The following is a 27782-nucleotide window of genomic DNA, read 5'->3' on the forward strand; positions in this document are numbered from 1 at the left end:
ACTGGTACCACTGCAGCCTGTCAGGCCTGTTTTGTGTTCCCAAACACTCAGCAAAACCTTTTGTGACACGAATGAACCTGATCCTCACATCTCCTGGCCAAGACACTCTGAAACCTCCTCAAACCAGCTGTGGCCAGGTGACATCAGCAGCACCCTGACACTCAGGGCACGATGAGCAGGATGGTGCTGCAATCCCCCTGCTGGAATAATCCAGTTCACAGGCACATCAGGAACGAAACATTGGGAACCACAACGTGCACCTTGCTTTCCTCTCTCAAAAAGGGATGTTCCCAGCCAAGGGTGGAGCCTGGAGCTGGAGTTAAGTCCATTTTAAGGACTTAGTCATGGCTGTACTCCCAAGCACACCACAAGAACCATATGGCACCAGACCTCAGCCATAAGTTAGTTCTGTCACACTGTTCCCATGAATTATTTCTGGGACAGAATCTGCAGACACTGAAGTCTTTGTGTTATCAGGTTTGCTATGAAGGGTAAGCTCACAACTGCCATTTCAGGAAGAGTTTTAATCCAAAATCCTTCATACCTGCACAAAACCATTTCTGTCCAAGAAGAATTAGAATCATTAGAGTTAGAAAACACCTTTAAGAGCATGGACTCCAACCTTTACAGAAATAACCAAATAAAACCCAACTTTGACTCGTAAGATTTTCCACAATTTATTTTATTCTGGAACAAAAGAAAGCAGGGAACCACTTTTTCTTCCAGGCAACTGTTGATCAGGTCCTGGTGAAAAAAAAAAAAACCAGTATCAGAGCAGCTGAAAAGTTCCTGATTTGCACTATTTAATCTGGAGTACAGGTCTCAGGAGACAAAACCTTGCTCCCACCCAGGCCAATGGCACTAGTACCCAAATTCTTTTTGATTTTAGTGGTCCCTTACCCATGGTGTGGCTGCAGCAAGCACTGAGCAGTGAGGAGGAGCCTGTGCCTACACAGAGGTGGCCATTTCACAGGACATATCAGCAGTCATTTGTGACATCCCATCCAGAGCAATCTTCTAGATCTGTGAGAAACAACAAAGCAAGGCTGTAACAGTTGTCCTAAAAAAGTCAATTCTGAAGCAATTCCTGTCCTTCTGATCTCAAAGCACCAAGTAGCTTTTTTTCCCATTTATCACCAGGCTGCCTCTCCACTTTGTTTTCTCTGTTGCACCTTAGAAGCCAAAAGCTTCAGGTGCTTGTCCCAGTGCCTGATCCTGCCTGGGAGACAGCTGTGCTGTCAGAGCAGCCAATGTGCCTGATTTGTGGTGCCATTCCCTCCCCTTTCACAATCCTGACGACACTCCCTGTCACCAGCTCTGCCGGCCTGTCAGAAACTGTTATTGACCTTCTGCAAACAAAACCAAATTCTGCTCAATAAAGCATAAAATCATTTAGCAGAAGGCAGCTGTCAGCTGCCCAAGACAAAGTGCTGTTCCAGCCTGTGTGTTCAGTGACTGTACATCAAGGAAAAGAAAGAACGCATTCCTTATCTGCCCTTCAACCTGTCACTGTTTGCACAAGGAACTTGAAAGCTCTTTGCAGCTCTAAATAAACTGTGCTATGACAACAGCAGCTCTGCAGCTGCGTCTGTGCCTGGACTGCACTGGCTGCTGTCACACAGCACAGGGTGGCAGGACAAGGGGACACATTCTGTCACGCTGGTGCCACTCACACCTGTGGACTCTTTGCACCCACTAAGGGAAGTACCTGAGCCTCAGTGGACATTTTCCTCCTCAAGCTGAGTGTCAGACAGGGATAACAGCACATCACAGGCTCAGTGTCTGTCCCACCCCTCACGTTCCCCAAAACCACACATGGCACACATACCCAGCTGTTCTCCTGGGATTTTTCCTGGTAAACCTTCAGAGATTAGGCTCACCAGGTGACTCAATGTGCCTACAGGCTTGGCATGTAATTAATGAATTAAAGACAAACAACACACAATACTAAAGAATTTAATTCTCTTACCAGCCTGAAGCCCAACAGCAGCTGCCCTCTGGCCAAAGCTGTCTTTGGGCAACAGCAGCCCCAGGATTCTGCAGGACCATTTCCTCCTGAATGCAAAGAACACTGTTAGCAAAAGCACTTTAAGTAAAGTTGGTCATCTTTTCCTCACCTCTCCTGAAAAAAAAAAAACCCAGCACTGGATAACAAAGCAAGAATTAGACAGAAATTCTGCATTTGAAGTCAGGCAACTTTTGTCTCACAAACTTAACAGAGCAGAAACCTGTCCCTCAAGACACAGAGGAGCATGTTTGCCAGGGGGCTGTCTCATTCAGACAAGAAACTTTGGGAGGTGGATGCTATTTGAATCCTTGCTTAGGGAAAAGCCCCACCAGCTCTGAGACACTTTTAAGCTGTTCCAACCTGACATTCTCCTCATCTTCCAGAAACCTCCCAGTCCAACTCCTTCCCTGCACATCCAACCATGGTATAACTTGTCTATGAGTTTATCTTAAGAAATGCATTTATCAGACGTAGGACAGCCCCTCAGGTGGAAGATTCCTCAGGGCGTGTCCTTCACAGGATGACCCTCTGGGGCAGGTGAGCTGCACCTCCCCAGCCCCAGCAACCTGATGCAAGTTTGAAACTGTCCCAGAGCACCTCCAGGCAGACAAACAGAGCAATTACTCTGTCACTAGGTCTATTTCTGTGACAGACACAGTTATGAGATGAGCTGTGTCAAGTGTCTCCATAATATAGTCTGTCATCCAATCCCTCCTACCTCTAATCCTTCTATTCTGGCTCATCACTGACAAGCAGGTGCTCTGCTGGGCACCAACACCAGTAAAATTCCCATTCGATCCATGCTGCTTTTCAGCTTGTGCTCAGTGGCAGCAAAGGGTAGCACACTCGGGTGGCAGCATGACAAAGCTACAGCCTTTATTGGCTTAATTACATTCATCAAGCCATTGGGCTTTTACATCCCCTCCCAGGAGCCCCAGGAATGCAGGAGGGTATAATTGGAGACAGCAGAGTGAGTTTTTTTTCCATAACCCCTCAAGAGGAGGAAAAAGAACCCCAGACTATGCCAAGGCAGATGCTGCTGTTTCTCACCATTGTGAAGGTGCACTGTGGGTCAATCAGCTCCCCAGCCAGGGGAGTGTTTTCACCCCTTCTTGACACGGTGTCATGCTCTGAAACCGAGAAAGGGAACAGTTAGTTCAGGTAACAAATCATTCCTTTACCTTTGCGTCTCTAACACTGAGCCTCAGAGTTCCGCTTCCACAGAGGAAAGATCAAATTCAGACAGGGATAACTTTTATCATCACTAGCTCAGCTTCCAGAACAGCTGAAGAGCAGAGGACCGCCCCGAATCGCAAATCTGTTCTTGCCCTGGTGGCTGTGGCGCTCCTCACCCGGGCAGCCCGGGCCTGCGGGCACACGTGGCTGCCCGGCCCGCTGGGATGGGGACCGGGGTGCTGGGAGACAGCCCCGACCCCGCCGCACCCGCTGCCCATTAAACGCTGAGCAGGGCTCGGGCCAGCCCGCGGCTCCTGCCGCAGCGCCTCAGGCAGGCCCGGAGCCCCCGGCCTTGCTCTCTGCATCCACCATGGCGGGCGGCGGGGTCACCATCACGCCTCCCCGTGCAGCCCTCACCGCAGCCCTGCGGGCGGTCCCGGCAGCGCACGGGAGTTCCCCGCACACCGCCCGGCCGTTCCTGCGCCCCTTGAGGCCGCCGTGCCCGCGGATGGCGGCGGATAGCGGCCAGGCCCACTCACCACACGCAGCTCGGCCGCCATGCTGTCGCAGAAAGCGCGAGGAGCGGGGCGGCCGCGGGGGCTCATGGGAACTGTAGTCCTGTTCCGTGAGGGCGCATGGGAACTGTAGTCCGGCCCCTGAGGAGCGCGGGGGATGACGGGAAGTGTAGTCCCGTCCCTCAGGAGTAAAGAGTGCTCCCTCTCCCCTCACCCCACTCTTTAATGGTATTTACTAATTATTTATTAATTCTTCATGTACCCTGTTCGTTAGGGAAACACGTATAATTGTTCTTAGTAGGCCGAATGCTTCAAGAGGCTGAACATGCATTAGCTCATGGAGGAAGGGGCTAATCAGCTAGAAATAAGGAATTAGTCAGAGATTAGTTAGTAAATGTATGTGCCACGCTTTGAATGTGCGATGCTTCCAGGATGTGCTGTGATTGTCCTTTGCTGTTAAAACCTGTCGTGAAATCCACAGGATCCTATTTAGCTTTTATATGAAACTATAAATAAAATTATAACTTATATATGAAGCAATGGAGAATTATATTTAGCTTGTATATAAAGTCTTTGTGAACATTAACAAAGTGGAAACAAGGAGAAGAAGCATAAGAACTGCTGATGTCTACTTTCTTGCCCCAAAGGCTTATCCATCCTCGTGGTAAAGAGCTCGAGTGAGTGGGAATGGAAAGCAAACAAACCAGGAATGGAAAGCAGCCAAGTCTGAGTGCCAATGCCAACCCAATGCCACCCCTGGAATGTCTGGGGACCGCAGGATTTTTGGTCTCCTGGGGTGTTTGGATCAGAGATGTGCTCATGAACAGTTGCCAAATTCCCACGTTGCCTTCGCTCTCCAGAACGGCCCGTGCTGTTTCTTAAAGTTTCTTTTAAAAAGGCTGCAGGAGGCTTAAAAATAATTTAAAAAAAAAGTGTAAGAAAGCTGTAGAGAGATACCAAGGTGCTGCTTCCAACAGCAGCAGCTGGCTGTGGTGCTCCCCAGCCCTCTGTGCCTGCCGGGATGCAGGAGCCCCAAAAGCTGTCCTGGCTGGGAAGAGCTGCCTGCAGAGAGCCCTGGGCTCTGACATGAGGCACAAGAGTCTCCCTGGCCCACAGGAGCCTGTGGAATCAGTGTTTGGCCTGGTAGGAAGGCAGGTGATGGCAGAGAACAGCACTAATTAACACAGCCTTCGTTGAAGCAGCCTTTTCTCCATGAAGATTTGGCTGGTGATCTGCCTGGCTGCTTTCAGCCTCTTAAATAAGCAAATATAACCCATCTAATTCAACTAGAATTTAGTCCTTCAAGGCCCCAAGGGAGGTTGTATTTAAAAATACAACTAAAATCCCATTTAAGCCATGTTCAGAAGGAGAGAAGATGTAACTTGGATGTGCTGAGGGATTTGACACTATCTTGATTTTTGGGTGGAAGCTGCTCAGCCCACAGAGCCTGTGTGTGCCTATAAAAGGGTAAGCTCTGCCAGGTACCAAATAATGAATGGACTCAACAATTAAAACTCAAGAGAACAGCATGAGCTAAGTGTACAGTCTATTTGATGTAATAATTCATGTTTGCAGAGCACGGATAACGTTTCCAAGGATGTCTTGGAGTCAGAACAAAGACTCAGGGTGGAGAGGGAGAGCCATCACCTCGCCCATGCCCACGCTTTCCTCGTTCTCTGTAACTTTGCCTGTATGGGAATTAATCGAATTTTTTCAGCTCTTCCCTTTAGAGGGCGACCATGTCCCACAGAGCTCCAGCACGGAACCTTCACCGGGAGCTGCAGGATAAGGCAGAGCATCCCCGAGGTCACCAGGATGTGGTGGCTTTTCTGAGGGTCTGTGAACCTTCCGAGATGTGAAGGAAGTTACAGCCCGCTCTGAGGGCTGTGTTTGAACACAATCTCCTTCCTCAGGCAGCTGCAGTGCTGCTGCCAAGGGCAGTTTGGGCATAATTTGGATAGATTTCCTGTGGCCAATTTCCATCAGTTATGGTATTTTCTTGCTCCAGTCTCTGAAAGGTTGAACAAGGTAGAAAAGCTATGAAAAGGGTACGGAGATCTTCTACACATGAACTTCTGGGGGCTGCTCTCAATTTCCCTGCAGAGGATTTGGAGGGGATTGCTTCCTCCCATAAATCATATGAGAGATCAGTATCTGACAGAGGAGGGAAGGATGGAAATGCAAATAGAAATCAATGACAGAACCACTCCATCTTCAGCTGGGCTTTGATCTCATGCTCAGATTGAAGGACAAGGTCATCTCTCAGTTTTCCACCCATTTCTCCTCTTAGCTGCCTGTAAATCCCTCGAGGGAGAAACTCTCCACGCTTATTGACAGTAATTTGATTTCCTCCTGATTTCCCCTCTGCCTGCCCTGGTCCCACCCTGCAGACAGGGCTCCACAAAGCCTGGAGAAACAAAACATCTAGGGGTTCAGAGATGCTTTGCTGTGGTTATCTTTGACTTGTGGCCAGGGAGAAGCAGTCAGGGTGTTTGAACCCATTAAAAGGCAGTTCCCCCCTGGCAGACCCCAGCCCCCTGCCAGGCTTCAGTGTACAGAGCAGGAGATGCTGAGGTGCAGGGATTGATGCTTGTTCCTGTCAGAAATGCTGGGTGCCCAACAAAAAACAATCCCTTTGGGTAAGGCTGGAGATTGCTTGCTGGTATTTCAGGTGCCAGACTTCAGAGACAACAGATCTCTACTATTAAAAAAAAAAATAAGCCTGCCACAAGGTCCTAAATCCTGGTGTCAGTTGCTCCAAATCAGCCCCCTGAAATGGCAGAAAGGCTCTTTGGAGCTCAGCAGCAGACAAGCAATGTCTTCCCACACAGGACAAGGCACATTGCAAACAAAACATCCTTCCCTGCTCCTGGCAGCAAAGCTCTTAAGCCTTCATTTAATATTAAATACACGTTTAAAGCTAAGCCCATTTCTCAGCATGTCTCGTGTGCTTATGTAGAACTTCAGCAGGCTCAGGAACACTCTGCTGTAACTGGAGGCCTGTGCACTGAATAACAAGAGCTTTATGCTTACAGAATATCTGTGCAAACAAGGCATGGCTTCTCTGGGATGGATTCTGCAGGTTGAGAAGAGAAAATGTTCCCCTTTCTCCTGATGGTGCAGAAGGAATTGCAGCTCCAGCCACTCAGCTGTTCCTCCTGCTTCTTCCCCTGTTTCTCAACTGAGTTTTGGGCACAATGCAATAAAACCAGTCTCAAGGTACTGGTTTTTGAGTGTAACACAGAATGGATCTTGAGGAGATTGTGTCAGTGGGATGGAGGCAAGCTGATCAACACTTTTGATCCTTCAGGCCTGTGTCCCAGCCAGGCAAAGTGACCATCTTGTCAGAGCCAGCCAGATTCTGTTCCCAGCTCCTTAGAGGAGCAACCAAAGCAGAGAGCACTCACAAAATATTCCAATGGCAGTGCATGCACAGATAAATCCTGGGGCCAGACTGATGCATTTGTTGAACAGTAGCAGCAGGAATCCAGTTTCTTCATGGATGAGCATGTTTAATTGAAATATACACCCTCTGAGCATACCCAGAGATAGGAGATGTGTACAGCTACACAAATGCTCCTAAAGGTAGCAGGAAAACTTTAACACTGTAAAACTACTGAGACCAGGAGAGAGATTTCCTTTTAGGCCAAGTTAGATGAGCAAGGGAAGGAGAGTTGTCCTTGCTTTGGGCAAAGAGATGGATCCTCTCTCTATTTTCTGTGTCAGCCTGAGCAATTACAGCACGGTAAGCAAAAAGGGAGTGAGTTGGTATAAAAATACCCAGGTGATATGAATGGGAAACTTCTCAGGCCCTCTTTTATCACAGTGTTTCTGTTTGCTTGGATTACTTGGCCAACCAGCCATTGGTTCAGCCATCCCCATCTGCACTGTGCTGGAAGCAATATTTCATCTATCAGGCTCAGATACCAGAAATATGCTGGGCACACACAGAGCAAACAAGCATTTTCTTGCAAGTAATTAGCATAAGCTGCACTGAGGTCAAGCAGTTGTGTCAGAGCATAATGCAAATCAACATTTCCTCCTGCTGCAGATGGAAAAAGGAGAATTGCAAATGCCATATCTCCAGCTCACCTCTTGCTTCCCACCATTTATTCCAGAGGAAGGAGATAATTGTTTTGAGGTTCTTTTGAGAATAGCATCTCTGCTGCTTTCATTGCTTAATGGGAAAAAACATGTTCAAATAATGAAAGGTCACATTATTTCAGGACCTTTTGGTTAATTTTTCTTGCCCTTGTGCAGGGAAAGCAGGCCAAATGCCTGACCAAGTCTGAAGGTAAGCTGAGGCTTTTCAAGATGACAGAGGGCAGCTGGTTAAAGGACAGTGGTTATTCCTCCTGCTGCCTGTAAAAAGGTTTCTTGAGCACAGTTTCCCAGTGACATCTGCTTGAAGGAGCCCTGCTGCAGGGCATCAGACCAAGGGCCACCCAGACTCATGTCATTTTTCCAAGAGATGTCCAAAATGAATGCTTAGGGAATGCAGGAGCAGTGATTATGGTACATCTCCCAGCACCCTTCCAAGCCACCAACCACTTGAGGGGTGCAGATTCTGAGAGCCAGAGGTCAGTTCACTGCCCCTGCTAACGCCTCTTCTCTTTTCTGGAGCAGAGATTTTGGGAACTTTGTTTCCCACGAACTTGCTCAGTGAATCTGTAACAATCATTGCCTCCTGTGGGGAGGCGAGGGACCAGCTTCCTTTTGTTTGCTCCATGTCTGTCTCCTGGTTGTTTTGTTTGGTGGCCCCAAGTTCCTCTACAGGAAAAGACCATAAATGGCCTTTGCTGTCAACCCTCCCTGTAAGGGCAGAACTCATGGATCGACTTATGCTAGCCTTGTCTTCAGGCTCACAAGTGTGACTTCTTCAGAGTAGATCAAAGAGAGTGGTGTTGTTTTAAACCATTGTTTTCCTCCAGAATGTGATCTACCCACTTGCAGATGGCTTTTATGGTCTCTAAAGCCTCCCATGGATTAGCCTGAGTTTGTCTGTATAAACATATTCTCTATCCCACATCCTGCTTCCACAGCATGCCTCATATTCCCTTCTCTGTCCTTTCACTCAGTCCAAACATCCTGCAGAAAGCCTCCAGCTCTCCTGGACAGCCTTCCTCGCTCCCTTTCCCCACGGGTTGCAAATAAAGCTCAGCCAGCCCACCACAACCCCCAGATTCCCGCAGACCTGCCTACGGGGGAGAGGCTCGCACGCCTTTCTCTCTGATCGAGCTACCGGCACGCTGCCGCGGTGCTGCTGCTGCAAGGTCGCTCTGTCTTCAGCCGTCTCCCCCCTGCTCTCCCCGAGTGCTCTCCTCTCTTTCCTCAGCTGTCACCTCCTCGCTGCTGAAGGAGGTGGGCGGCAGAACGCGCTCCGCGGGAGACGCTGATCTTCCGCAGCGACGGGAGCGCTCAGCCGCTCCGGCATCCTCCTCCTCCAGCTCTCCTGCCAAGGTCAGCGGCACAAAGCCCCGCCGCGGCTGCCTCGGAAGTGCTGCCGGGGGATTTGGGGGTGTGTGGGGAGCTGGACATGCACCCCTTTATCCCACAAACCAGCACACTGCAGAGGGGAGGGAGCTGCTGCAGCGGGTCTCGGGGTAACCCCTTCTTCTGGGGGGGTTACCCTGAGGTTTAGGGGGCTCCAGGTGAGGTAAGGGGAGGCAGGACAGCGTGGGTGGTACTGTCACAACCAGCAGCACCTGGTTTTCCAGAAGTTGCATGCGAAGTGCTGCTGGCTTGGAGCAGCTGGCAAAAAAAAAAAAAACTGGAAACAACCCCCTTCCACCCCAACCATTATTTAAACAGTATAAAGGTCTCTGTAAATGTTTAAAACAACGTGGTTGTGAGGGGAAGGAGGAAAGACAAACAAGTTTGCTGTTTCAGCTTTGCAGAAACAGATCTTAATTTTTGGCAGGGTTTTATTCATCCCGAAGATCCAGCTGCTAGCCCGCTTTGGGAGGCTCCAAATTCATAATCACTTCTCAAACATCTTCTTTCAAGAGGCTGCAATTGGGCATGGGCACCACCTTTGATGTCTGTGTTTGGTCAGGGCCTCATGCCATAGGATCCCAGTTCATGGCCAGAGCACCTCAGCCAGGAGTCAGTGGCTGTGAGTACTTGCTCCCAGTGATGTTTTGCTTTCCCAGACCTAAGATTTATGGTGACCAAAGCTCAGCAGCAGCCAGACAGCTCAAAATAGCAAGGTGCTATGGGCTGGCTGACTGCTGGGGTACCTTTTCCACATGTGAGCAGGGCAGGAATCAGGAGCCCCCTGTTCCCTGAGCACCTCTCCCAAGTCCAGCCCACTGCCCTTCCTTCCTCATCTGTTTTAGCAGCACTGCCAGCACCTGCTGCATTACCACAGCAGAAGCCCTGTGTAATTCCTGTTTAAATACACAGCTGGCACCATGACTTCAACTAATTCAGCTTTTTGCTGTTGAAGAGCTGGAGCTGCGTTCTGGTTTGGCTCCAGGCTGAGAGGGAGTTGATCTGAAGCACTGGGCATTGTGGCCTGCTGGAGATCCATGTCTGTTCTGCAGCCTCCCTGCAGGTCTGATGCCCTGGGTTCCAGATCCCAAACCATGGAGCATTGCTCCTGGAGCAGGACCATCATCTGTGTGGGTTCTCAGGGAAAGGAGGACATCCTGCTCAGCATGAGGGAGGCTTTGGACTGGGAAAAAGAGGGTTCATCCATGAGGAAGACATGTGAGAAACAGATCTCTGGGGAGCAGAGAAGGACTGTACTCCCCACAAACTTGCCTGAGGTCTCAGCTTGTTGCCAGCACCCAGTTAAGCCTTGCTTGTGCCCAGTCCTACCTGCTCTGCTCCTGTCCAGCCAGGGAAGGACTTTGTGCTCCTGGTCAGTCTTGTGTTGCCCTGGTGTCCTTCTGGCCCAACCTGCTCAGCCCCATGGCCAGCTGTAGGGTATAGATCCCCTCAGCACCCAGGGCTGGGTGGCTGCTCTCTGCTCTGTGTTGCTTTGTCCTGTGTGTGCAACCTGTAGTGCTACAGAAATGTGCTCTGATCTCCTGGATTTACTCTACTGCCTCTAGAATGACATTCCTGCCTCAGCTGTTCAGTCTGACAATGGTGCTGGGCTGTGATCTGAAGATGCTGTTTCCAGAGAAGCTCAAGTACCTGCTGGGTGGCTAAAGAAGCTTTGCTGCTGCTGAGGTGTGGGTGGCTGTTCCTCTGTAGATATGGGAGGAGGATGTAAAATGATGGTTCCTCATACAGCCAGTCCCAGCCTGGCTCTTGCTGCTTCTGTTTCTGAAGTGACCTGATCCAAAACAGACTGAGCTCAGCTGCGCTGGCTTAGCTCTTGAGCAGGGCTGCTCCTGTTGCCTGGGACTTCATGTAGTTTGGGGGGAAAACTCTGATGCTATTTTCAACCAAAGCCTGAAGAGTGATGTGATGCACCAGCTGCTTGTGTGCTGTCCTGCCTCCCTGGAGTCCTCTTCTACTCAAATCAGTAACTGCCCACAGACAGCACCAGGAAAAGCTGTTGCTGGGGTCTCCTTTGCTTTTCTAACTTCAGCCAGCTCCTGTGCAGAGCCTACACTGAGATAAAAGAGACTGACACAGTGTGAAACCTTCCTCCTCTTCAGCAGATGGTGTTTGTGACAGTGGACTTTGCTTGTGTTGTTGTAGCAGAACGGCCTGGGCTAGCCAAGAAACAGAAGGAGAAGCTGCAGTCTAGGCTTGTTGGAACTGGCTTGTTGTGTAAACCTGGCCTGAAAGCCTGGATCACAAAGGAATTCTTGATTTTTCAAGGACTGGGCTTCTCTGTCATCTCCAGCTTACAAGCTAGAGCCCTGTCTTGACTTGCCTGCAGTCAGCAGCTCCAGTCTCTGAAGCACTGCTGGCAATCTCCTGGGAACCTCAGTGAGCAGGGAGGTGATGCGTGTTGCAATGTGAACTTCATGTTACCTTCACAGGAAACCTTAATGCATCTCAAGTGGGCCTAACCTGGTCTTGCTGCCTTAGGCTTTAGCAGATCAGCGCTGCACCTGTCCTAGCTGTGAACTCTACATGCTCAGTGCCTAAAAATCCTCACGGTCAGAGAAACTGCCCTGACTTGAGTGAACCAGAGGTGCTGCTAACTGAGCCTGCTCCTGCATATTCTGCTAAAATGATCACTGAGAAGGTGAAGCTGAACCTCCATCAGACCCATTTCTGTCAGACTGAGACTGCTGAGCACCAACTGCAGTGGATGATTTCAAGATAAGCTTCAGTCTCAATCAGAGTGAACAAGAAAAACATATTGCCTTCATATTGTATGAAGGCTGCCTTCTGCACCATGACTGAGGGTGGAACTCTGTTATCAGCCAGGAGCAGGTGTCAGCTGGCATAAGCCCTCCAAGAAACTCACTTGCCAATATTTCTGTCCTTATTCCATCTATCACATTCAACATGTGAGCGAACACAGACCAAGTGTTGTTCCTTCAGCTGAAAAGGGCAAGAAGCCATGTGCTTTGAGGCTGCTTGTGTGTCTCAGCAGGTTCCAGGCCTCCAGAGACACTTCTCAATTTTCTTCTGGCTTTATCTCCCTGCTCCCAGTCTTGCCAAACCACAGCACTTTGTGAAGAAATTGGTGAGCGTGGCAGGGAGACTATTGCAGGCTCCATCCCACATCTGGTTAATACCTGGGAGAGATACTAACCTTCACGGGGAAAGGATTATGTTCATCTGGGAGCTCTGCTGTTTGAGCACACAGAAATCCCATGGACACAGACACCTCCACATGCAATCCACACTCAGCCCTTGTGTGCTTCCCTCCTCACCAGTCTGACTCTGATAGCCCCAGATTTCCTCACAGCACTTGGGGACAAACTTCTCTTAGCTCTGACAAGCCTCAAGAACTCTTTCACAGCAAGCTAAGTGTGAACTTAATGTGCTCCATATCAGCACCACCTACCTGCCTCTACCCTGCCTGGTTACAATAGTGACTTCAGGCCTGGGCAGGTAGGAGGACACCGGACAGAGCTGGACTTGAATGCTGTGGGGTTCAGCCAGAGTGCACTGCTCCCCATAGCACTGCTTTCAGCTAAAGAGCAGATCTCTCTTCACCTCCTCTTTCACTCAAAGCTCTCAAAGTGGTGCCGTATGGATGTGATCACAATGTTCATTAGTCTCTGTCTGAGCCCCCTCATGCTGAAAACATCCCTGGAGGGGATGGGCTGGAGTGGGATGAGGTTTGCTGTGGCTGAAATCTGGTGGTTTTTCCCCTGGCGTTTCAAGGAGCTTTGTTCCACCCATGAAAAGTGCCAGGCGTCAGGGGAAGATTTGTTTCTTGGCAGCTGTTCCCATTTTGCTCCAGAAAAGCGATGCTGTGCTAGGAATGCACCGTGACTAAGATGCCTCTGGGCTGCTCAGGTCAAACAGCAGCAATAGGGGAAACGGGGGACAGGAGAGCAGTTCTGCTCAGCAGAGGAGCAAACAGGAGGGCTGAGCCCTTTCATTCCCCTTTCATCCTTCCCTGAGCCAAATACCTCAGGAGCTGAGTAGCTTGCGAGAGAGGAGGAAGCTGGGGTTAGCAGGCTGCTTCCTCCCACCTCTGGCAGCCCCGGAGCACAGGCATGCACGCTTGGCTCTGCCTGTTGCTGCTCTGGGAAGCTTTGACACTGTCAGTCTCATTGCTTTTGAGGTGGTGGCTGATCCCTGTGGAGAACAGACCATGCTCTCTCCATTTGTTTTGCTGAGGGCTCAGGAAAGCTTTCAAAATCAGAGGTTTAAACACGGGGTGTGACAAGCAGCGACAGTTTGGGAAAAACACAAGCAGCAAAAGGTTTTGGTTCTGTCAGAGAACATGACAGGCAAGTTCACAGCCCCTGCAGGCCTTTGCCTTCCTGTTTTCTTTTGCCAAATGGAGAAAGCAATCCTGTGTGGTGACCTTGTGGCAGGCAGGAGATGCTGAGAGCAAAGCAACAAGCCTAGGCATGGAGTGAGATGGGGAGATGTTCTGCAAGGGCTAGAGAGGCTGCTGTGAGGCATCTGGAAACTCAGCTCCTCCAGTGTGCTCAGCTCTGTCCTCTGCACCCTCGATGCTGAAATTGCTCTCAGGGCATCTCTTCCTGCTGCTCCGAGGTTGCCAGGGTTGATAGGAACCTCTGGGGCTGGAGAGTGGGGGGTGAGAGGAGCCCAAAGCTTGTCTCCTTGCCCTCCAGCAGCTGTAGATGGTAATGGGTCCAGTGAGCCCTGGGTGCAGGCTGGGGGCACAGCCCTGATGCTTCAGCCCCTCAGCACCACTGCAAAATGGGTCGTCCCATCAAAACACATCTTGCCTTGTTCCCAGACTAAAAGAAGGGGTTTTGTGATAAAAAGCTGCAGCTGGTCTTTCTAATCTTCCACCAGCATCTGCATTAACTGTCAAGACAGTGATTTCCTTGATGCTGAGCAATTTTTTTCTGTGCACGCATCCAGCTAATCAATTAAGTTTCTCAGCAGCTTCCTCCAGCATTCAGGCTTGGAGGGTGGAAGGAATTTGTTATTCTAGGCACTGTTGGAGAGGCATGAACTGTACTAAAAGCAAATTGGTTGCACTTTCCAAGCACTGACACTCTTCACTCACAGCTTGTCTTGCTGATCCTCCTCCCTCTGCTCTCCTGGGCAGCTCTGGGTGCAGCTGGGTCCCACCAGCTCACTCAGGGCTGGCCTGAGGCACATCTACTCAGCTCAAGCTGTGCCCAGCTGGGATGGGAGTGGGTTTTTGAGACACTTAGCATCTCAGGCAGAGGCATGGGTGTCTTCCTTGGGGCAGGGTCTTCCTACAGCAGGTCAGTTTGGCTGTCCAAGGGTTAAATAGTGGTGGTTTGTCTCTCATCTGCTTTCCCAGCCGCAGCTGGTACAAGGTGGCAAGGCTGGGTACCACACCACTGTCATGGGGACATGCCAGGGTAAGTTGGTTTGGCCCTCAGCTAAAAATTGTCCTCTCTTAATTCTTTTATGCTTTTTCTCTCCTTGTTTTCCTCTGTCTTTTGTTGCTCCTTGCCCTGCCTAGGTGTGGTCCTCTGCCTATGGGATGCAGATGCCATGGGATGTATTCACATCCCTCCCAGGAACCTTGAGCTTCACCGGGCTGAGCACGGGGCTGAGAAAGGGAAGTGCAAGGATCCAGCAGAGTGGGTGGAGGCACCAAGAAATATGGGGAATTTGGGGTGATGTTGGGAAGATTTATGGTTGGTTGAGAAGAATCTCCTGCCAGATCAGATACACCCTGGCTCTCTTCTAGTGGGAATGGGGATGTTTTTTATGAGTGTTTAGCAATGCAATGGCTCAAACATGGGAGCGGCAGTGTTGCTGGGGTCAGGCGGGCTGCAGAGGTTTGTTAGGAGCAGAGCCAGTTGTGTAAAATCCTCACTCCCCACTCTCTGCTCTGTCAGGACATATGCACGCATCCTCCCGGGCCAAGGCAAACTTGGCCCCAGCAGAGCAGAGCTGGGTGGCTGGCGAGTAGGGGTGGCCACAGCCTGAGCCCAGCCTGGCCTGGAGATGAGCATTTTCCCATTAAGTGCAGCCTGGCAGCCTCAGGAATGCCTGCTCAAAGGCTTCCCTGTAGATTTGCTGCCCAACATGTCATCCTGCTTGGAAATCTCCAGCACAGAGGATAAGGAGGAGCTGGGTGAAGAAAATGAGCCATGCCTTCAGAAGGTTAGCCTTAGCAGCAGGAGGGTTTCAGGCACCTTCAGTGCTGCAGCTAATGGCATTCCTTCTGTAGGTGAAATCCCATAGGTGTCCTGCTTGGGAAGTGATTTGGTGAACAAGGAAAGAGAACTCAGGACCCCTGCTGCCAGTCTTCTTTCCAAGCTGTTACACAATACTATTCTGGGGTTAACAAACCAAAAACATCTGGGAATAATCAAAGCTATTTAGGCTCTGAGAAAGCATGGCTGGAGAAAGTTTGAAGGAAGCAACTTGAAAGCTCAGCACTGTTAAAAACAGTCTTGAAGCCCTGAAAATTAAAACTAGGGTAACATCTACAAAGAGTGAGGAAGTATCAAAAGAAGGATCTAATATCCTCTGAGGAGCAGAAAGGAGCTGGAATGAATTGTAATGCTTGAGCTTCTAAGCTACAGGGCATTAAAAAATTGCTTCAGAACAAACAGATCTGCCTTCCCTGTGGTTTCCACTGGCATGAGAGCAGAGGGAAAGACCAGAGGTCTGGCTCAAAAGCAGCTTGGGGATTGGAAGTGTGATTTAAAGACAGATAATTGCAATCTCCAAAAGCCTGGTAATGGTGGTGCAGAGCCCACCATGTATGGTACTTACCAGGGCTGGGTCAGGAGGGACTCAGGGCACACAGCAGAGATTTGGGGCCCAGGGGCATTCTTGGCAGGCAGGCACAAGCTGGCAAAAGGAGGAATGTAACCTGCAGGCTTTGTTTTGCAAGAGGCAGGATGTGTGCTTGGCTGACTGATGGCATCGCCACCACAGGTGGTGGTTCCTGGGGATGTTCCTCATGGAGGGTGGCAGGGCTGTGTTTGCTGTCTCTCACTGCAGGATGATCCTGGGATCATCCTGGTGGATAACCCAGGGCTGGCAGCTGGAAACACTGTCTGGGGGGTGTCCAGCTCTGTGTGCTTGCTGAGCTACCTGCAGCACTGACCCTGCTCCTCCTGCAGGAGCCTGGAGGCTGCTTCCCTGCAGTGACTCAGGGAGACAGCCCCCATTGATGGAAATCCCCCCTTTTAGCATCACAGGAATCAGTCTGTCCCTGGGCAATCTCACTGCTGATGATTTATGGAAGCTTTAATCTTGGAAGGCCTCTCTCAGTGCTTTCCACTCCCTCTCATTCCACTTTCCATCTCCTGCCCTTGGGTCGGTATGGGGTACAAGCCCCCAGTATCTCCAAGAGATGGAAAAGTAGCCTGGGTGTGGGGAGGGTGAAGACACTGCAGGAAGGACAATGGCACAGCCAGCCACCACAGGAGCTGTGGAAATTGCTAAAGATTTGGGGAATCCAGATTTACTGCATCTTCTGTGGCAATCTGGCCTCCCCAGCATCCTTGTAAATGAGAAACCACATAAGCCTCACACTCTATTATTGCTTTAGAGCATTAGAATCCCTCATTTAGGATAAACATTCTCATCTCCAGCAGAGCATGAATAACATTAAATGAGATAGTTAAAATGTTTCAGGCCAATTATAGCCCTGGTGTAACTTCGGCAGAGTTACACCAGGGATTAATTTGATCCGGAGAGCTCTGCCTCCTGTTCCAAACTGGGATTCCAGCACGGGTAATTACATCCTGCCTCTCTGCACTTCCTCTGGAGTTTTAATTGGGTTGAATGGACTCAACTTCTGCTCTTTTCCTCAGAAAGCCATGAAATTTCCAAACTGCTGCATGAGCTGAGGGAGCTGTGCTGCCTCTCTGCAGTGTGATGTGGGCCAGGTCTTCCCTGGGTGTGGGTGCACAGCAGCCTGCAGCCCACCCTACCTTCTGCTAGTAATCCCACCACTCCAGTCTTATGTTGGGGGTCCAGCCACCCATCCCAGCCTGGATCCCAGACCAGGACCCCTGTGCATTGAGACAGGCAGCTGGACTGTCTCCCCCTGCCACTTCCCAGCCCTCTTAGTAAATCAGCATTAATGAGGGACATTTGACCCTCTCTTTCCCTGAACAGCCTCATGAAGCATTTTTGTTCCATGAGATAGTTAAGAAACTTGAACCAATTTCCTCTACTTGCTTCTACTGTAGGTTTTTGGTTGACTTTTTTTTTTTTTTTTTTTTTTAGAAAAAGAAAAGTTGTAGGCCACACACAGCATTAGGATGCCTCAGGAGTGGGAGCAGAGGAGAGAGAGCAGGGTCTGATGTGGATGGGATGGAGCAGACAGGGTAGCTGAGATGAGGTGACTCCAGTCCTGGTCTGCTTGGTTTGTCAGAGAGACCACGTGTGCAACTGAGACAAGAGGGTCAGAGCTATGAAAGTGCACATGCTGGCTGTGATTGGGAATTTAATTGGGAAGGAATTGAATTCTGAGGCATTATCTCACTGAGTTGGAGCAATACAGAGCCATACATCCTCCATAGCCGACTGTATACAGAGGCAATAGCAGAGGGAAGAGTGATGGGAACAGTCTCCCTCACAGATTTCCAGGACTTTCTGCTGCTGTGTGGTCCACTTCCCTTCTCAGAGAGAAATGATGAAAACAGACAGTCTGATAAACCCCAGGGAGTGGGGCCCAGCAAGACCCCACAGCTTCACCCCCTCCTCCAGCCCATGTGGGACTGCTGCTCCCACACCACCTCCACCCCGCAGCTGGAGCAGTCCACTCAATGTTTCATTTCCCCTTTTAGTTTTTCCCAAACTGTTTTTTAGTGGGGACAGAGATGGAAAGAAGAAGAGCAGAGATGTCACAATCCTTCCTTCCTCCTCAAACAAGCAGCTTCTCCTCGGTGGGGTCACAACAGTGGGACCGCGATGAGGGGACCATGTCCATCAGCATGCCTTGGCAAAACACTGCTGACACCTTGTGAGGGCTGCCACCACCCCTTCTGTGTTTCTCATGAAGTGGAGGGTGGTTTTGGCCAGCAGAGAGGACACGATGAACGAACTCAGTGAATTCCCACTCCCACCCACCGAAGGCCTTCCGGGACCACCCCAAATCTCGGTGCAAACAACAAACAGCTCGCCATGGCCAGCAAACCTTGTGCAGCCGCTGGCTACAGGCACTCATCCGCTCTGAGCTCACTGCTGGCTGTGGCTGGCTGAGTAAATAAAGAACATTTCTCATGAAATCCACCCTCTTGGAGGTCCCCAGGAGGAGAGCTGGCCTTTCCATGGCTCAGGAAACCTTTATCCCCCAAATCTACAGCACTGCCCTGCAGCTGATTTAGCAAGCGCTGTCTGCACACCCAGGTTTGCAGGGCAGCGACCCTGTCCCAGCAGCCCTGTGACATTTGCAGGCACCATTCCCATCTTACCCCATTTTGTCCTTTCTGGGAGTTTTTGAGTGCTAGTCGAGATGGAGAGAGAGGTCAGAGTTATTGATGGAAAGGTCCAGACTGAAATCTGGATTTTCACTAAACCCAGAATGACTGTGGCTGGGCTGACCCTGCAGATCAGGGCTCCAGTGGGCTCCCCTCAGAGAGGCTCTGATCCAGCCCTTGGGGGTCTCATAGCCCCAGCATGTACCCATCGTTCTTGGGGCTCCTCTCCATCCTGTTTCTGACCTTGCAGATCCTCCTTGTTTCTCATTTCTGCCCACCCAGACTGAACAGCACCTCTGTAGCTAAGCCCTTGACCTTTATTTTCCCTTAAATCAATACATAAAAGCCATTCTACAGCAATACCAGCATGTCAGGGGAATCCAGGTGATTCATATCACCAGAAGAGCTGATTCTGCCTTTGAGATTCAATCCTGGTAAGCTTTTGTCTTTTCAGATTCCAATCTTTTCTGTGCTGCCTTCAGCACAGCATTGTATTCATCCCCTGACCCCCCTTCCTGGCATTATTGACTCTGTATCTTACTTTTAATCTGCTACAAAATGAAGGTAGCTTCAGGTAAAACCAATTTGATTCCTCCTTATCATAATACTTCTTTTGCCAAAAAGAAGAAACAAAAATTTTTAACATGAGTTGAGGTTGAAGAAGCTTAATTTATAACCTTACAGGGGGAAAAATCTATTAGGAAAACACTACAGACATTTGTGAAATTCTCAGTATGGAGAACCAAGCTGCTGGGAGCTCTTGTCGGTCAGTGTGTCTGGCCTTACCTCTGAGGCAGGGGGGGACCCTGCAGCTGCAGGATGGGGAGAGCGTGCTGGCATCAACCAGAACATCCTGGGCAGGAAACACATCCCAGACTTCTTCCCCACCATCAGCCTCTCTCCTTCCCCCATTGCTGTGGCTGTCAGAGGTGGCTGACTCTCAAAAGGAGCAACCAGCCTGGTTTGGGTGCACACTGGATGTATTTGCACTGAAAATTCATGCCAGCCATGGTGAGGCCAGCACAACTGTGCCCATGATTCAACTTGTCACTGCTTCACCCACCAAAAAACCAAAGACCTGTCTCCTTCTGTCTAATATCTATTTGCAAAAGCTTTGGGAGCTGCTTTTCCAGCTAGGTTGAAGCGGATGTTTGCGAGCCCACTGCTCCCAATCACTGATCAGCACACCCTGATAGACTTTTCCCATCAGAGCATTTATTTTTACAGCAGGACACCAAGTCCTCAAACAAACGAAGGCTTGCACAAGAAATCGTCTGCCTCAGTTTGGCAGCAAACAGGAATATTTGTCTTTATTCTAAACCCAAATTTTTGTGGCTAAATAGAGCCAAAAATATAACTCACCCTGCTACTTCTCCCAGACACAAGTCATCTCTGAATGCCGAAAGCAACTCTTCCCCTGCCACAAATGGACCAAATAAACCCAGCACGAGACCAGTGCTTAGGAGAAGCCAATGTGCCTCTGATGCTGTCATCTTCAGTGAGCTGTGTGCACACTGATCTCTTATTAATGGATTTATATCCATGGGAAAGCTGCAGAGCACACGAGAGCCCCATGGCCTCGAGCAGGATCCCCAATTGCTCTGTGCCTGCAGCTGGGGCTGCTGGCCACGACCCAGGGCTCAGCTTCAGACAGGCAAATTTCCTTCCTGGCCCAGCATTTAGCCCAGAGCCTGGCCCTTCCTGAGCTGTGGGAGGACAGCTGGGTGATGTGGGTTTGTTGCTGTCACAGGTTGTTTTCTGAGGGTTTCAGCAGGTGCCAAGGCTGGGATGTGCTCGGTGCTGGCTGCAGAGCGCAGGGGAGCTGCAGGATGAGAAGGAATTGTAGTTAATTAGTGAATTGTGGTTAATTGTTTGTTGAGAGCTCAGGTTAGAAGCCTTGGGGGGAGTTGCCTGCAGGGCATAGTGAGTCCGTGAGCTGCCCTGGGCATTCAGCAGTGCCCAGGGGGGATTAGGAAAGACAGCTCTGGCCCCAGTTTCTCCCCATAGCCCAATCCAGTGTCCCCTCACCCTTGATGCAAGGATTCCCTCCCACAGCCAAGGCAGCGGTGTGTGAGTGACCCAGCCTTTGCTGGCAGCTGCACATGGACACCCCAGGGCCAGCCCTTGAGCCCTGGGGTCTCAGTGACACAGGACACAAAGCCACATCAGTCCCAAATCCCACATAGAATCACAGTGTGGCTGAGTTTGGAAGGGACCTTAAAGATCATCTTGTTCCAACCCTCTCCTACTAGAGCAGATTCCTCAAAGCCCCATCCAACCCATCCACCAACACTTGCAGGGCTGTGACATCCACATCCTCTCTGGGCAACCTGCACCCACCCCTTGCAGCCCACCCCAGCTGGATCAGCCTGGCTCTCCTGCTTTTTCTGTCCCTATGAGATGCTCCTGGCATGCAGGCAGCCAGAGAGAAATGTCTGTGTGTGCCCTCACCAGGGAACTGAAATGCTATTAAAAGTAATGCAAAAATGGGGTTTTCCCTTCCAATCCAGCCATTCCAGGTTTAATTTCCTTTCTCCAGAGCAAGACACTTTTCTTGAGACTTCACAGCCTCACCAATAGTCAGAAAAAAAACCCAATAAATCCCAGTGAAACATAAAAAAAATCACCATTAAAATACTTGAAAGTGAAACCCAGGCTTTTTGCATGTCCTTCCCCCAGTTTCCTCAGAGTTGCATCATCCCAGAAAGCTGCTGCATCCCACCTGGCCTGTGCTCGGGAGCGCTGTTAGGAGCCGTGAGGGTCAGAGCCAGCCTCCCTCCTCATCTCCTCCTCTCCCTCGGAGTGCCTGGGGACAGAGGAGATGGGGTCAGCTGTGGCCAGTGGTGCTGATTGAAGCCCCTGTCTGAAGGGAAGTGATAACTTGCCCCAGTAAAGGGCATTTTTGCACTGAAGAGCAGAGCCCTCAGTAACAGCAAACCCTGATTTTCCCCACACCCCCCCAGCTCTGCATCATGCAACAGCAGGGATGAATCTCCCTTACAGGGGACCAAGCAGCTCAGCTCCAGCCCCACATGGAATTGCTGCAGCACAATTTAGCCTGGAATATGCTGATTTTATCCAACCATTCTTTTCTTCTTCCTTTTTATTTCCCAGGAAATAAATAAATCATGCAAGTCTTCCATCACCCACTCTCCACGCAGCTGTCCCCGTATCACGGCCCATGCTTCCCCTGGGCTTTGGAACTGGGTCAGTGAGCAACATCCAGCCCTGGTTCTTCCCACTGAAATTCATAGAAAGCAGATATGGCCCCTGGCTGCTTTGAAGCAACTTTGCCTTTTTAGCACAAATCTCATCCAGCCTGGGGTGGGCTGGAGGAGCAGGCCATGCCCCAGCACAACCCTCAGAGGGACCAGGGAATCTGCCAGCAGCACTTCCCTGCATCCCTCTGCCACGTTGGTGCTCATGGCTTTGCATGTTTGCTACGTGGTGGGGAATGGGTGTTTTTGAACTTCCATCCCCTGCCAAACTTGGCTGAAATAAGGCAGCAGGCTTGAAAGCCATCAGAGGAGCAGGCATGGACACACACACACACACACAAAGCACACAGCACTTACTGCTGGGGAAACCAGGAAAAAGAGGGAGAGCTTCATCCTGTGATTGTGCCCCTGCTCTTCTGACAGTTTATTATCTGCCCAGTTATACCCCATGGTAAAAGGGAATTCATTCTTAATGGGTTGGGGACCAGATCTTGGGACAGACCTTGTCTCATCATAGAGAACTTGGCTGAAACAAGTCCAGGACCTCCTTAAGCTCCCAAAGCAGCCCTGCAGAGACCAGAAAGGTGGGTAAAACCCATCCCTACCTCCAGATACTGTTGGTTTTTCCACTTGTGCTCCTTTGCAGTGCTAGAATTTGGGGTCACTTTCAGTAAGTCGCTCCAAAATCAGAAGGAAAAGCCAGAGACACTCTCTGAGTCACTGGCATGTTGTTACCAAGGACACTAAGGTTCCTGATTTTGAAGAAGAGATTAATTACATTCTACAAATAGACATTTTATCTGCACTGAAGAGCAGCAAGAGCAAGTTCTTTTAGCGTGGCTCATTATGTATCAGCAGGTAGTATTGTGACAGATGTAGGAATGCAGTCGTATTGTCACCGGGGTTTAATCATCAGAGAGCTGTCTTCCCCAGGTCAGCTCCCTGTGAGGATTTGTAATATTTACATAGCACTTGGGGCTGGCTTCTTTATTGCTGGAGTCTGTATTCACTCGTCAGTCTCTCATTATGCATGTGCCAGTATTAATTGCATTTAGAAATGAGATTCTAAAGCAGAAGTGAGAGCTATTTAGACCTCCATTCAGCTTGAAAGACAGCAGCCTTCTGTGTGACAGCTCTCGAGATGTTCTTGCGCTCAGCTCTCTCCCCAGCTGAAAAGCAGGTGTTGGAGAGAGTTGGTGTCAGAGCCACTGTATCAGCACTGCCTTTTGTGCATGCCCAGACATTTATATAACCGACAGGATAATGACTCCGCAGAAGTGGCACAGAATTGACCCTTCTGGTACTGGATTGAAAACAGCCAGGGAGAGAGTGGCTCTGCTCAGCTGCTGTGCAGATCTGGGGGAAAGCAATGCTGAGCCCTATCTGCTGTGGAAAGAAGAGGGGTGTTCCCTTGCTGGTGGGTTTGGGGGTTATTTACTGGCTCGCCTGTGCCTGCAGCACTTTGGGGCTGTGTTTATGGCCTTGCTAATGTATTTAAAGTGTACAGAAATTTGGCTGACACTTGTCTGTGCCTGCCTGCTGCGCTCTGATTGCGCCAGCCTGGAGAAGCAGAGCTGTGTGCCACCACTGCTGGCTGCCAGCCGTGCCTGGCCAGTGGAAATGAGGAGGTCATGTCCTGCTTCCCAGAGGGAAATAAGCTGGAAGGTTCATCTAGATGATGCCAGGCTACCAGCCCTGCTTTCCCCAGCCTGAAGCACACAGGGTCTGCTCTTGTCTTGCAGCACAGTGTGTGGGATACAACGAGGAGTGTTCTGGGGGCAGATCAGCACAGGGGCTAAACACTCCCTCTCTCCATGGCCCTGGCTCCCAGTGCCAGGAAAACAACCCCTCTGGGGCCCAGGTGATTCATGTCCAGCCTTTTGGGAGGGGTCTCAAAAAACAGCAGTAAGGCAAACCCATGTTTCACTTCCCAAAGCACCTCCTTTGTTTTGCCATAGTCCAGCACTGCCCCACCAAGCCTGAGACCTCTCCAAGAGCTCTCCATGGAGGATATGTCACAGACCTGGCTCTCTCCAGCTGGCTCCTTTGCATGACCTGTGCCCCTTTGGGTGATCCTGTGCTCCCTTGGGTGCTCAGTCCCCTGCATTGCCCCACACTGCACCAGCACCAAGACCAAACCCCATGTTCCAGCAGCATCTCCACCTCCCCAAACCCAGGAGCAGGCGGTGAGAAGCTCCTGCCAGGAAGAGACTGGAGGGAGAGAACATGAGAAAGGCAAACAGAGCAGACATCCATAGCCAGCCCTGGCCCCCCGCCAAGATCTTCTCCTTAAATATCACACAAAACAAAGAATAAATCACTGCTTGTGAGGAAATCCAAGCACAAGGAGTCCCTCTTGACCTTCTTGTCTCCTGAGAGCAGGTTAGTCCAGGATAGTGTTCCAGTTTGCTTTTCAAATCCAGCAAGGGGTGGGGATAGCAGACCCCAGAGCTGGGGTGCTGGGAGGAATTCCTTCAAGCCTCTGCATTTGAGGTGGTGGCAGCCAGCTCCAGTGGCCAACACTAACCCCATGGCTGAGCCCCCCAGCTCTGTGAGCGTGGGCCAAGGACAACCTGTGCCATTCCTGGCAGCCCCAAGGTATATAAATAGAAGACAGGGACGTGAAGGAGGTCAAGTGAGCAGGGGATTTCACATAATCTGATCTTGCCTGTGCTGTTCATTTGTGTCCTTTGCTCAGGGTGCACGCCCTGCTTCGCACACGGGGACGTCAGAGGCAGAGGGTTGATCCTTCACCGAGCCAGGTTTATCCCATGGAACATGTGGGCTCCTGACTTCTTCTTCACATGTGCTGTTTCTCAGAGATGTCTTTAATCCAGCAGTCATCCAGAACAGTGCACATATGGAAAATCCTGGTCTTTGTTGCTGTATGGGGTCCTGGTGCCTATGCAGCCTAAGCCAGGTCATCTAGTTGGCCAAAATCCAGTTGGATCAACACAGTACTGGGGCTCTGGTGCCTCAGGTCTGCTCCTGGTCTTGAGGATGCTGCCTGCCTTTCATGAGGTCCACTGTACCTTGGTCTCCTGCACCACTTCTCCCCAGGCCCTGCCCAGCAGCACATTTTTCCCTTGCTTCTGCTGCTTTTCTTTTCCAGGACATGAAAGTCTGGAAACAGAATCTCTCTTGGTGTAAAGCTGTCAGTGGAGCAGCTCTGATTTATGCCAACACCAAGCAAGGCGAGTAGATGAATGTCCAAAATAGATCAAGTAGAAAAGCTGCTAATAGCCACTGGTCTTTAATGGTGAGAGCAATTAATCACCAAAAGAACTAATCTAGGAGGGTACAGCTTTTCTATGAGCTGCATCCAGACCAGGTGCCTGTCTGAAGACTGCAGCAGGGCTTGGAGGAAGTTTTTCCTGGCCATCAGCTCTGAGTCTCCCTCATGCTCCCATGTCCATGCCGTGATGGGAGCCCTTGTGTCATTCCAGCAAAAGCTGGCACCAGGCACATTCTCTCCCTGTGCTGCTGCTGCTGCTGCTGCTGATGATGATGATGGCAGTGGTGGTGATGAAGCCAGTTGGGTGAAAGGACTGACCAGGTCACAGGCCCACAGTTTAAATGTGGTGGAAGGAGTGTTGATCCTGCCTTGACTGGAAGTAGCTAGGGCAGGGCCATGCCTGTCCCAGCCCCAGCTTTTTCAGCTCCAGGCTCCTTCCTATCTCCTCCTGCACAGATTTGTGCTTTATTCACTGCTTGCTCCTCAGGAGCTGACCCTGCACACTGCTCCCCAGGGCAGGGCTTGTGCTGCAGCTGGATCTGCTGCCCAGGGCTGGGGCACTGGGCTGTCTGCACACCGCCAGCTCTGCTGCCATCATCCCAGGTGACTTGTCCCCCAGCCATGTACCTGCCCATTCCTCCTGCAGCTTCCCAAGGGACGGACCTGCAACCTGCCAGCCTTGCCAGCCATCCCCGTACCCTCTGCCCAGCGACAGCTCCCACCTCTGCAGCTCATTTGCTCAGACACTTAATGAGTGTTTCATTCAGCCAGTGCTGCAGGTAGCACAGGGAAACCCGGGGGCACAGAGGCTGGGAGATGCCTTCCCTTCCCTATACAAGCTTTGAGGCTTGTTTCTCTCTCTCCTGACCTAATCGGCTCATTGACTTCCCCTCTTTCAGATGTCTCCAGTCTCCGGTGGTAAATAGATTTGTGTGTCTCCGAGCCGAGCCTGGCACTGGAGCAGGCACAGGGGGCGAGGGCAATGCTCGGGCTCGCCCTGCTGCCACCGAGCTGAAGCCGGGCCAGGCTGAACAGGGACAAGTCGCCCTCCAAAGACGTGGGGAGCTGCAGGTAGCGGAAGCCGCAGCCGCCGGCACCGTGCCCGTGGCGCAGCGGGGATGCACCGAGCAGGAGGTGACCCTGCCCTCCTGTCGCAGCTTTGTCATTGCCTCGGTGTGGGACTGCAGCAAGTCCCTTCCCATCTGCTCCCTGCCTTGGCCGTGGAGCCAGGATGAGTGTGAGCGTGTGTGAGCACAGCGCAACAGGGTGAGGGGTGCTGGCTGCTGCCTTTCCTCAGAGCCGACATTTAGCCGGTGCTCTCAAGCATTCCACACAGCCAGACACTCACCCAACCTCCCAGACCTGCGAGGATGGAGTGGGACCTCCTCAGGACACCTGTTGAGTGTCAGGCTGGTGATGTCCCCACAGCTGATGTCGCTGCTCAATCTCCTCCCAAGCCGAGGCATGAGGACAGTCAGGCAGCCAGGCTGCAGGGCTGCTCCATCTGGGAAACGCCTCGATCAGTGCACGTAAAAGCATCCCTGTGGTTTATCCCTGCCCCTTGGCACCAGACAAAAGGGAGGACCAGTCCTGCATTTCCTCCTTACCAGCGCTGGTGCATTGGAGAGGAGGTGACAGCACATCACAGAAGGCTCCTCTCTACCCAGCTTAAGCGAATGTCTCCTGGTGTCCTCCAGAGAACCAAAACCAGAAGGAACCCAAATATCTCCACAGGTTGAGGAGTGAGATCCTCCACCCCAGGCCCCCCCTCACCCTTCCATCCCCAGCCCCAGAGCCCTGAGGGGACGGGAGGGGACAGGAGAGGACGTACGGTTCGACTTTGTTGCAGAAGCGTCGCCGCAGCAGGAGGACCAGTGGACCCAGGATCAGGATGGTGGTGCACATGGCGCTTCCTCCATCACCACCAGCGCCCACAGCCCTTCACATCCCTCTGGAGGCACTGCTCAGCCCCGGGCTGTCACCCGTGCCTGGCTGGCCTGCCACCCCAGCTCATGGGCACCTCTCCCCAGCAGCCACCTGAAAGCTCTCAGGGAAGGTTTTAGAAGGAATTAAGGCAGGATCAGATGTATTTAAGAGGCAGCAAATGAGGACACGCTCCTCTGACCTCTGGATGGGAGAGAGTTCCGGGGCTGGTCTGTGACCCCTTGAGCATTTAATTGCTTTTGGTGTGTGGTGTTCCTGTCCTGGCTGGTCCCAGCCCTGCACCTTGGCCAGGTGGGTGCTGGGGGTGACGTGTCGTGGACCAGGCCAGTTCCCACCTCATCCATCCCCTGGCACCTCCAGTCTGTCTTCCTGCCCCCACCAGGGCTAGGTACTCCCCTCTTCTCCCCACTTTCCGTGTGCCTCCCTCCCCTCAGTGCCCACCTTGTCCTGCTCCTCTCTTTCCCTCCAGCTCCTCCATCCCTCCTCCTGCCAGACCTGCCTCACTCAACCCGCTCCCCCCCTTCCTGGCTCCAGTAATCTGACAGGCTCAGACCTGCCTGTAATTCCCTGTGGACTCGTCTCAGCCAGCTGATCCCAAGACCTTGTCTGCATCCTTCCCTCACCGGGCTGGGTTTGCCTCCTCCTCCCCGCTCCCCTATGGCTCAGCTGCACACACACCTTTCTCCACAGAGCTGCTCTGGGCCTGTGCTCTCCCCCAGATCTCCTTGCCCATCCCATTCTCCTGCCAGG

The 27782-nt window shown here is 51.2% G+C and overlaps 1 long non-coding RNA gene and 1 other non-coding gene across 3 annotated transcripts; both read right to left on the reverse strand.

Moving 5' to 3' along the window:
• Positions 1–652: 652 nt before the first annotated feature.
• LOC110479618 (uncharacterized) lies at positions 653–27313 on the reverse strand. 2 transcript variants are annotated; one of them, XR_002466960.4, is made up of 7 exons: positions 22459–27313; positions 21358–21441; positions 3724–20457; positions 3059–3138; positions 1970–2055; positions 901–1023; positions 653–744 (listed from the first exon to the last, which is right to left on the reverse strand). It is a non-coding gene; the product is annotated as an uncharacterized LOC110479618 (long non-coding RNA). The 2 variants fall into 2 exon arrangements; XR_014949393.1 differs by lacking the exons at positions 21358–21441; positions 22459–27313 and having other exon boundaries at positions 3361–3761.
• On the reverse strand, positions 3206–3281 carry LOC116184285 (small nucleolar RNA R38). The gene has a single exon (XR_004149048.1). It is a non-coding gene; the product is annotated as a small nucleolar RNA R38 (small nucleolar RNA).
• Positions 27314–27782: the final 469 nt, after the last annotated feature.

Source organism: Lonchura striata, chromosome 18 (genome assembly GCF_050655825.1).
Source record: "Lonchura striata isolate lonStrDom1 chromosome 18, ASM5065582v1, whole genome shotgun sequence".
Lineage (NCBI taxonomy): Eukaryota > Metazoa > Chordata > Aves > Passeriformes > Estrildidae > Lonchura > Lonchura striata.